This window comes from Taudactylus pleione, unplaced genomic scaffold (genome assembly GCF_031769625.1).
Source record: "Taudactylus pleione unplaced genomic scaffold, aTauple2 ptg000397bl, whole genome shotgun sequence".
Classification (NCBI taxonomy): domain Eukaryota; kingdom Metazoa; phylum Chordata; class Amphibia; order Anura; family Myobatrachidae; genus Taudactylus; species Taudactylus pleione.
The window spans coordinates 4,287,434-4,298,951 of NW_028284799.1; the positions used below are offsets into that span (position 1 = coordinate 4,287,434).

At 50.8% G+C, this 11,518-nt stretch overlaps 1 protein-coding gene across 5 annotated transcripts in view; it reads right to left on the reverse strand.

Annotated features, from left to right (window-relative positions):
* Nucleotides 1-10,463, reverse strand: part of BCAS3 (BCAS3 microtubule associated cell migration factor) — a 1,455,708-nt gene extending 1,445,245 nt beyond the window's left edge. For 3 of the 5 annotated variants that reach the window (XM_088446353.1, XM_088446352.1, XM_088446355.1), the window contains exon 1: nucleotides 10,190-10,460. The gene's annotated coding sequence lies outside the window, so the exon portion shown is untranslated. Of the gene's footprint in view, nucleotides 1-10,189 lie in introns of all 5 variants that reach the window. The other 2 variants (XM_088446354.1, XM_088446356.1) reach the window with 2 other exon arrangements.
* Nucleotides 10,464-11,518: the final 1,055 nt, after the last annotated feature.

Genomic DNA, 11,518 nt, shown 5'->3' on the forward strand with positions numbered 1-11,518 from the left:
TAAGCAGCCTGCCCGCCTCTGCTACTACCACCCGCACTACTCAATTTTCATACATTGGTATCAGGCATTTTTTTTTAGAGAGAAGAAGCATGGATCACTCCTAGCTGGCTTATGTCTGTAAACAAACTCCCTGGGGGTGATTCAAATTTTTTAGACGCCCCCTGCTGGGCATCTATATGAATAGGCGCCCAACAGAGCAATTCCATTTCTGCTCTGTTCGGAGGCCTAAGGTGCGGGGGACACATTCGCTGCCTCCTGAGGTGCGAGAAGAGATGTGTGCAATATCCCTTGTTTTGGTCGCCCTAACCACTTCTTTAGACGGGTTTAGTCGCTTTGCATGGCTAAACCTAGTGCTTTCAGGTGCGTTAAACATTAATGGGTGCTAAAACTGAGAAACAATTGAATTGCTCAGTCGGGCACCTATTCATATAGACACCCAGCAGGGGGCGCGCAAAATGATAAAAATCGCCCCCACATGAATGTTTTAATCAAAAAATAGAACATTAAATTGTGCAGTATCATCACATTTACTTTGCTGAACACCATACAAATAAAGAATCAATTATTTTTTCATCTAAAGACTGTGCAGCAGTGATCATTATCATCATATGTGAATGGTAAGAAATTCTCTGTAAAGCGCTGCGAAATATGTGTGCGCTATATAAATAACTGGTAATAATAATAATAATAATAATCATATGAACAACAAGGGATATGGTAAGAACTTACCTTTGTTATCTCTGTTTCTACGAAGTCCATAGGGTCCACAGGGTTGACCTTCGGGTATAGCTGGATCTGGATCCACGGGCACCACACAGTTAAAGCTTTTGCTGCTCCCAGGATGCACTTGGGTCCATCCTCCTCTATACCCCGCCCCTGTGCCACAGGCACCTCAGTTGGTAAGCAGCCAAGGCCAGAGGAGGAGACGAAACAGAGAGAAGGAAGACTGGAACACACAAGAAACCATACTCACAGAAATGGGAGACGGAAAAACCGGTGACCAGCCACACAGCCCATATGAAGCCAGGTGCATCAGGGCGGGTGCCCTGTGGACCCTATGGACTTAGTAGAAACAGAGATAACAAAGGTAAGTTCTTACCATATCTCTTGTTTTCTACTTCAGGGTCCATAGGGGGTCCACAGGGTTGACCTTGGGAATGTCCCAAAGCAGTTCAACTGAGGGCAGGGACGCTCCTGTGCAGAAAGGAGAACCCAGTGCCCGAAGGATGCATCATGAGAGGCAAAGGTGTCAAACACATAGAACCTCAAAAATGTCTGAATGGAAGACCAGGTGGCCGCCTTACATAGTTGAACTGCAGAGGCGCCACGTCTAGCAGCCCAAGAAGGACCCACAGACCAAGTGGAATGAGCCTTAATGGAGACTGGAACAGGTAAACCCTCCTGTGCATAAGCCTCACAAATAACAGAACAAAGCCAACGGGCTAAAGTTTGTTTGTTGGCAGGCCAACCCCTCCTGTGAAAACCAAAGAGGACAAACAAGGAATCAGACTTCCTAACGGAATCAGTCCGGTCCACATAAATTCTGAGAGCATGGACTACATCCAAGGAAGCCTCACCAGCTGAAAGATTAAGTGACTGAAAAGCTGGCACAACAAGTTCCTGATTAATGTGGAACTTAGAAACCACTTTAGGCAGAAACTCAGGACGAGGGCGAAGCACCGCTCTGTACTGGTGAAAAATCAGAAAAGGGAGATGACAGGAAAGCGCCCCCAATTCTGACACCCTCCTGGCAGAAGCACTCGACAGTCTCAAACGTTAACCACTTGAGCTCCACCGACTCAAGAGGCTCAAAAGGAGGACCCTGCAGGGCCCGAAAAACCACCGCCAAGTCCCAATGAGCCACAGGAGGCACAAAGGGAAGCTGGATTCGAAGAACACCTTGGAAAAAGGTGTGAACATCTGGCAATGTAGCGATCAGACGTTGGAAACACACAGACAGTGCAGACACATGAACCTTCAGAGAGGCAAGACGTAGGCCTAGGTCCAAACCCGACTGAAGAAAAGCCAAAATCCTAAAACCCGGAACACTTGAGGATCATAGTTTCTGGACTCACACAACTGAAAGTAAGTGTGCCACACTCTGTGTTAAATCCGTGCGGAAGCCGGCTTTCGTGCCCTAAGCATGGTACTGACAACAGAGCTTGAGAAGCCCCGAGACCTTAGGATGGCTGTCTCAAGAGCCACGCCGTCAAAGACAGCCGACCCAGATCCGGGTAAAGGCAGGGTCCTTGAGAAAACAGGTCCCGACGCTGAGGAAGAAGGTACGGAGCGTCGATGGAAAGTCTCCGCAGATCGGAGTACCAAGGACGTCTGGGCCACGCAGGAGCCACCAGCAGAAGCGTGCCACCGTCCTGCTTGAATTTCCGTAGTACCCGAAGCAGCAGGGATATCAGAGGAAATAGATACGCCACTTGAAACGTCCATTTCACCGACAGTGCGTCTACCAGACTTGCGCCTGCGTCTCTTGTCCTTGACCCGTACACGGGCAACTTGTGATTCTGACGGGAGGCTATCAGGTCCAGCTCCGGCAGCCTCTATCTGTCCACGAGTAGCTGAAACACCTCTGGGTGAAACGACCATTCCCCGGGATGCACGTCGTGACGGCTGAGGAAGTCCGCCTCCCAATTGAGGACTCCGGGGATGAAGACTGCCGAGATTGCTGGAATGTGGCACTCCGCCCAAGTCATGATGCGAGACACCTCCGACATCGCAGCACGACTGCGAGTTCCTCCCTGGTTGTCGGATTGATCCTGTACTGCCTTTCCCTGAAGAGTGGTGCCGGACGACTGCAGGGCCCTGTACACGGCCCGCAGCTCCAGAATGTTGATGGGGAGAACCGCTTCTTCCGCAGTCCAACGGTCCTGAAGTGACAACGAGCCTGTCACTGCCCCCCAACCCCGGAGACTGGCATCTGTTGTGAGCAGAACCCAGTCTGGGATCCAAAAGGGGCGCCCCTCGATGAGATGAGCTGTCTGAAGTCACCAAGCTAGAGACAGCCGAATCTCCGGGGACAACACCAACACCTGAGACCGGATCCAATGAGGTAACCCGTTCCATTCGGATAGAATCAGCCCCTGCAGGTGCCTGGAATGGAACTGGGCAAATTCCACCATGTTGAATGCTGACACCATGGACCCCAGAAGTCTCATTGCCGAGTGAACCGACACACGGCGACTGCTCAGGCAACTGTGTATCCGCAGCTGCAGGGAGGAGACCTTTTCCGGAGTCAGGAAGATCCTTTGCTGACGAGAATCTAGCAGGGCTCCTAAATGAACCATCCGCTGCGATGGGATCAGGTAGGAGTCCTTACAATTAATCAACCACCCGTGCGCTTGCAGACAAGCGATCGTCAGGTGGAGATGCTGAAGCAGTACCTCCGGAGAGCTCACCAGCAAAAGGAGGTCGTCTAGATACGGTAGCAGCCGTACATTCTGGCTCCGAAGGTGGGATGCTTTGGTGAAAACCCTTGGTGCCGTAGAGAGTCCAAAGGGTAGCGCCCGAACTTGGAAGTGATGTTGCAGTATAGCAAATCTCAGATACCGCTGGTGTGAAGGTGCTATAGGAACATGGAGGTAGGCGTCCTGGATATCCAGGGAAACAATGTAATCCCCCGGTTCCATCGCCAGAATGATGGAACAAAACATTTCTATCCTGAATTTGGGAACTCTGATGAACTTGTTCAGAGACTTCAAATTGAGGATAGGGCAATGAGAACCATTTGGTTTCTGCACCAGAAACAGAGTAGAGTAGTACCCCATCCCCCGTTGTGGCTGAAGAACGGGAACAATGACCCCTGCTTTCAGCAAGGACTCTATAGCTTCCTGAATCTGCAAAGCATTGGTTTTGTCCTGAGAAGGACTCGTGCAGAAAAACTGGTGGGGCGGTCTGTGCCGAAAAGACAGGGCGTACCCCTGGGAGACCACTTCTCGAACCCAGGCATCCGTGGTGGTATTGTGCCAGCACTGGGCAAATTGAAGAAGTCGGCCTCCCACTCTGGGGTCCCCCATAGGGAGGCCCGTCCCATCAGGCAGATTTATCTTCCTGCTTGGAAGAAGGGCGCCTAGCACTCCAGGCCTGCTTCTTGGGCTTAGAGGCAGCCTTCGTCGCCGACCTCCTCGGGAAGGACTGACCTTTGGCCTTACCCTGAACCCGAAAGGCAGAGCTCCTGACCTTAGCATGCGTTGTAGTCGAAGGGAGGAAAGCGGACTTGGATTTAGCCAGAGTATCCACTATTTTGTCCAAGTCTGGACCAAATAACTCCCCATTAAAGGGTAAGGCCTCCAGGCCCTTCTTAGAATCTGTGTCCGCTCTCCAAGACCTCAGCCACAAGGACTGACGAGCAGACACTGCTGCCGCCAAAACTCTAGAGGTCAGCAGACTTGCATCTAAAGTCGCTTCCGCAATATAGGACGCCGCATCCCTCATCTGTCCAATTAACGCTCTCTGGACATCCGGAGCCTCGTCTGGAAAGGTATCCTCCAATGCGTTGGCCCAGCTCTCAGTGGCTTTAACCACCCAGGAGATGGCCATGGACGGACGGGCCACTGCCCCTGAGAGAGAGTAGATAGACTTTAAACAAGTCTCCACCTTCCTGTAAGTGGGATCCTTCAGGGAGGAGATAGACGGTAAGGGCAATGTAGCTCTTTTGATTAAGCAGGTGACATGGGAATCCACTGCCGGTGGGGTTTCCCATTTCCTGCAATGAGCCTCAGAAAACGGTTTGGATGCCAGCCGTTTTTGTGGCAGGAATCTCTTACTGGGCAACTGCCAGGCCCCCGCCATATGATCAGTCAACTGGTCAGACAGGGGAAAAACAGTCGAAGTCACCTTAGCCTTTTTAAAATTAGGATACTTTGACCTAGGGGCCGATGCATCATCCTCTATGTGAAGGATGGCCTGCACCGCCCTAACCAATGCTGGCACATTAATGGAGGACTTAGGGCCTCGTTCAGAGGCGGTCGGAGGATGCAAGCGGTCGCTCAGAAACTGGGCGGCCACTTGCATCCTGACCGCCCACCTCTGTTGCGGTCGTTAGGCTGTGGGTTAACACCCACAGCTCTAACGACCGCTCGGGTGATAGTCGCGATGGTCAGAGACCATCGCGACCATCGGGGCTTACGACGAGACCCTAGGGTAGGGTCTCACTTGTCGTAAGCCCCGGAGAGCTTCTGGCATAGGAACGCCTCCGTTTGGGCAGTCACCCCCCCGGCCCGCCTTCCAAACGGGGCGAGCTGTCAATCAACATCGACAGCTCGCCCCCTTTGGAAAGAGACCCGCTACGACCAGCGCTGTCGGTCGTAGTGGGTCTCATGCATGCGCACGAGGGAGCCGGCTCCCTCGTGCGCATGCGCACTGGCAAAACATCGAGGCGGCCATGCGGTCGTGGACCGTACGGCCGCCTCTGAATAAGCTCCTTAGTCTCTACCTCTTGAGCCGTGGTGTCCGAGTCAGTGTCCTCATGTACCTCCCCGTCATCTGAAGACACATCCGTGTCAGTTAAATGCGCAGTCTGGGCAGCCAGCACTGGGCGCTTAGACGCCTTTGGAGGCATGTCACCCTGTAACATTGACTGAAAGGCCGAAGACGAGGCTGCCAAACTCTGGACAGAGCTGGAGAGTACATCCACCCAGGGTGGAGGAGCCGTCTGAGGAAAACCCTGAAAGGGCACCACAGACTGTTGCGACACTGGGGTAGACTGAACATGCATAGGCAACCCCGTATACGGCCCAACAGTCTGAGACCCGGGGGGAGTCTGCAATAACTGCGGAATACCCGGGGAATGGGGGATGGTCGGCTGGGGCAACGCCCTAGTAGGGACAGCAGTCGGGACCGCTAGACGGTCCGCGATTGACACCAGCACCTGTGAAAACATCGCCAATGAGGGTCTCACGACGTAGGGGGTTGAGAGGGACCAGGCAATAGCTGGCACTGCCCACACAGACCATCCTGTGATAAATCCTCCCTCTCCCCTCCCGCAGAACAGCGTCTGCAGGAGAACAACACAGGAGCCACAGAGCGCTCAATCTCCTCATAAGACATGACAGAAAGTATATATATATATATATATATATATATATATATATATATATGGGATGTGTAGGCTCGGATAGGTTCGAGTTTGCACGCCGAGTTCGGATTTTTCCCTCAAAAAAAACGGAACTCAGAAAGAGGCAAAACGTCATCTTGCATGGACAAACATCATCATTCCTGGACAAAGTGTAGCACCCAACAGTATGTGACTGACCTCACAGATACGGGATTTATATACGTGAGGTCCACAGACAAACGCCCTTCCCCCACACACCTGCCGGGCCGTAGGAGAAGGAAAGGAATAGGTATAAGCTGACAGCAAGTAGAAATCAGCACAGACAGGCAACACTAGAAAAAGTCACATACCATGCAGAAAAGTCAATACTCACTGCACCTTTCACTACAATCAACCTGCCCAGATTCAGTGTCTGGGAGGGCTATAGTGCTGTGGTCATTGTCCTTTAGCAGGGGAGAGGTACACAGGGGACCGGTCCACGCACCGCCTGGGAGATCTGCGTTGCTGCCAGAAGAAGATGGCCGCCGGAGACCTCAGAGGAGGAGTGGCCGCATGAGGAGAGCAGCTCAGCGACGCCAGTACACGTGAGAAAAGGTGTGCTGAGCTGAGGAGAGAAGCCGCTAAACTAGGGAAGGCTCTCTCCCCTGGCTAGTGATTAACCACAGGGACGCCAGTTCCCGTCCAGCCATTACTCCCTGGTGGTCTAGCGGACGCGTGGGGTATGCCTGGAGAGGGGGAGCCCGCTGCTGCTACTAGCACCGCCAGTTTGTCCCCAGAGACCGGCGGCTAAAGACTGCATTTACCCGCGAGCAACGCAAGTTAGCGCTGCTCACAGTTTACCTGTCCCCGACGATCCGGCTGCAGTCGTGGGAGGTCCCGGAGCCTTGCTAGTACAGACTCCGGGTTCCCGCTGCGATCCCCAGAGCTGTACTGGCGTCGCAGCGCCAGCGGGGTGAAGGAGCAGCAGCGTGGACGTCCTAATGGACAGTCTGATGCTGCCGCTCTGAAGAATGAAAAAAATAAATTTATTTTCTTCTTTTTTTAAAAATAAATCAGCGTAGGGGCTGCTCCTGCAGCCCCACTGTGCAAGAGTGACCCAACTCCGGCCGGGCACCAACTAAAACTGAGGTGCCTGTGGCTCGGGGGCGGGGTATAGAGGAGGATGGACCCAAGTGCATCCTGGGAGCAGCAAAAGCTTTATGTCACGCTGGGAGGCCGTTTTCTGGAAGCTGAGGCCAGAGGCTGCGGGAGGAAACGGAGGCGAGGGGCCTGAATGTACGACCTCCGCATCCACGGGTCTTGGTCGTTGGCGAGACCTAGTCAAAGGTGCGGAATCTAACCCACGAGATGGTGTTCGCCAGTGACCCCACCAATCGGGATATGGGCTTGAGCTGCACCTCGTAAGCAGTTCGCGGTCCTTTGACTAGGTGACCAAAGCCTGCGGGAAAAAGGAGAAACGAACACTAGTGGCCCAAAGGATCTGTGCCAGTATGGGGCACGTAGGGACACTGTACTTGAGGTACAAGGAAGTGTGCACTGCGGACACACTCTACCGGGTTGCCGGTCAGAAAGAGTGCACCACGGTGCAATACTGTAACACGTAGGTAGAGACCACAGAGTCCAGTAACGAGGTGGGTAATGGTACTGGAGCCAGCCAGAGATTATGACACTGGAGAGGTGGGTACGTATAACTACACAGGCTGTGATGGTAAAGCACTGGTGAAATGGATAGTATACTGCACACAGGTGGCGGTGGTAACGCACTGGTGGAATGGAGATATACTGCACACAGGCGAGGTGGTAACGCACTGGTGAGATGAATGATATAGCTGCACACAGGCTGAGGTGGTAAAGCACTGGTGAGATGAATGATATAGCTGTACACAGGCTGAGATTGTAAAGCACTGATGAGATGAATGATACAGCTGCTCACAGGCTGAGATGGTAAAGCACTGATGAGATGAATGGAATAGCTGCACACAGGCTGAGATGGTAAAGCACTGATGAGATGAATGATATAGCTGTACACAGGCTGAGATGGTAAAGCACTGATGAGATGAATGATATAGCTGCACACAGGCTGAGGTGGTAAAGCACTGGTGAGATGGACGATATAGCTGTACACACGAATAGATCACTGGAAGCAAGGGAACCTGGAACGAGAGACCACTAGCAGCGACAATGGTTGTTCAGGCAACTACCTGATACACAGGAGCCGGAAATATACCCCTGGAAGCCCACTGATTGGTCCACAGCATCAGCTGACCGCCCAGACTGTCAGGGGAGGAAAAGCAGTCAGAGCAGGAAGTGTCATGGCGGCGCCCATGACAGGGACTCCGATCCCCGTGCACTAGGCCGCCCGGGACACAGAGCATCAGGGAGAATGCTCAGCACCTCCCACGTCACCGCATGAGCCGCCCGACTGCCCGGGAAGTCAGAGGAAGCCGGCGGGACGGTAAGGGACGGCCGATCCCCGGCTGAACTCTGACACTTTAACTGTGTGGTGCCTGTGGATCCAGATCCAGCTGTACCCCAAGGTCAACCCTGTGGACCCCCTATGGACCCTGAAGTAGAAATAGCTAAATAAATACTGCTAACATGTTTCTAAACTGGATTGGATTGCATATTCAAAGCTGAACTCTGTCCAAAAATGTGAAAGCATGTGACTGTTGACTAGGCCAAAAACTCTAGCTGACATTTATGAAGTGCTTACTTGCACTAAACATAACAGCAACCAACTGACTGAAAGCTATTAAAAACCTTAAAGTGTTTTAAAATGAAATATGACACATCACCTGTAATTGAATTGAACCCAAGGTGTCAAAAATAAAATGCTTAATAAACATTGATTTTCATGATGGCTACTTTCATAGTTTACAGCAAAGTCAAATACCTACTACATCTGAAAATCAATTGAAAAGTAATTAGAATGATTATTATTTTAAAAGAATACTAATCATTATTATCAGACATAAAAATACATGCATTTCCTAGTGTGTTTAACCTATTGTTTCCAAAGTTTCCATAACCACCTGGTACATTTGAACGGTGTTGTTATTTTTCTGATGCTAGGAGAGATGTATCAAACATTGGAGAGAGATAAAGCGGAGAGAATAAAGGGGGGAATTGTTGAATTGCCGTTGCGTTTAAACGCTGGCAACGGTAGCCCGTCTCGCACCCATCGCCCGGCTAGCCGAAAGCCTGATTTACACAAAAGTGCTCGATACCCCATGGAGTAGTGGTGAATGGATTTGCCTTCATTTAGTTCCCCCCAAAGTACCAACCAATCAGCTTCTAACTGCCATTGAAATTTAAGAGCTTATTAGTTGGTACTTATCTCAATCCAAGGCTTAGTACATCTACCCCGCTATCTGCTCTACATTTTGTATCCAACGCTGGACAAATGAATTGAGGTCCATAGTACGTTTTCCACTCACATCAACGAAGGCAACCTCAAGCACTCATAAGAGCTACGTGTAAAACATGTACGCATTTGACATGCGGTGTCACAGGCATTTGAACTTGCATTGTTGAAATGCCAGTGGGTATATGGTCTAAGACTGACAGCCGAGCCCCCTCACTCTACTACAGGTGATACAGCCATAGCCTGTAGAGTTTGGATACAAATGCCACCACATTCCGGTGCAGGCCGGGCAGTGCTCATTCCCCCATGTCCTCCCACATTTTCCAGACCAGCCAGCATGGGCACAGGTGTGCTACCAACTGTCACAATGACCTAGATAACATGAACTATTTGGGTCTTGAGGACAGGAGTTGAGAACAGCTGCTCTATAGTTATTGTCCTACTCCTACTCTACATGCCCTCACTGTAAGACCTTGTACCAGCAACTACCCCATTATTAGCTGCAGTTTGTTTATGACGAGTATCCTGGCTGCAGGGCACATTCACAAACATGAATTGATATTCTCTTCAGAAGGCCAAGCTGTCAGGGTGCAGTTACTCTCTAACTGGTAAGTGTGTGTACAGTAACCTGGGCAAACAATAGATACAACAGAAAAACAGGTATGATAGCGCACATGGGTGTGCAGTAAGGGGCTCCCTGTCCTCACACTATGGTCATATAGCATGGCTCCACAGGCTGCTGTGTCCATCACACTTACCCTCCTGTGGCAGCCACCAAAGCTTTGCCCACTGTCCCAGAGACACAGTCAGCAACAGCAGCAGTAGCAGCAGGATCCCCACACAACGTCAACGAAAACGGAACAGCAGCAGCGACCAATCACAGCACAGTTCGAGCTCTGGCGCTGGTGTCACTCACAGGCAGTGACCAATAACAGCCCGACTGGGGCGTGTCCGCAGAGGGTTGATGACGGAGAATAACTTGACAGCGGCGGCTCGCACACGCTGCTCACTGACTGGTTACGACGACCAGGAGCCCCGGACTGGAGGCAGCAGGTGCCGGCGCACAGGAAGGAGGTGACGGCGGTGGCAGCGGAAAGCTGCCTTCATCAGGGTGAGTAGCAGCCTGGGGTCATTACCAACTTCTAACACCGCTATCCCTTTGTTTACATGTGATTATCTCGCGAGAAGATGTGCAGGTTAGGATACACGTGTTACACACACCATGCCATATGCGTCATGTCTGCTGGTTATCATTTATTACCAGTTATTTTTCGTAGCACTGTCTCGCCTTCTCCGTGATTCGTTTCTGTTCTAATATAAATTATTACTATAATTAATACTTGGGAGCCTATCAGTGCCATATAAAGGTCCACATGGGCCTGGAGCTGAAAGTTTGGAAGGGTTTATTGTGTGCTGCTGCGCCTATTGTGTGCCAAGCGCAGCGCTGTGGCGAAACCCATTTAAAAGAACATGGGGGACGTTACAAACTACACACAGATCGGCCATAACGCATAATTCATGGCCTTTGTGCTGTGAGGGGGATGTAGTCAGTCTCCCGGCGGTCAGGATGCCGGCAGACAGAATACCGGCATCGGAATCCCGACCGCTGACTACCCAACGGTAAGTATTAGGGTTAGGTTTAGGATTATGCACTAGAGGAAGGGTTAGGTGGAGGTTTAGGGTTATCATACTTGCTTAATTTTGTCGTTATCCTGACTGCCAGCATCTCGACCACCAGTAGGCCGACTACATCCCCCTCACTGCAGAGAGGCGATGAATTATGAGTTATGGCTGCTCTGTGTGTAGTTTGTATGTCCACTGTAAGGAAGTAATGCTAACCACTATGTCAACTGAAGGGGATACAGTGCATCCGGAAAGTATTCACAGTGCTTCATTTTTTTTTACATTTTGTTATGTTACAGCCGTATTCCAAAATGGAATAAATGTATTTTTGTCCTCAAAATTCTATCCACAATACCCCATAATGACAACGTGTAAAATTGTGGTTTTTTTTTTTAGATTTTTGCAAATGTAATAAAATAAGAAATCACATGTATTCAAAACCTTTGCTCAATACTTTGTTGATG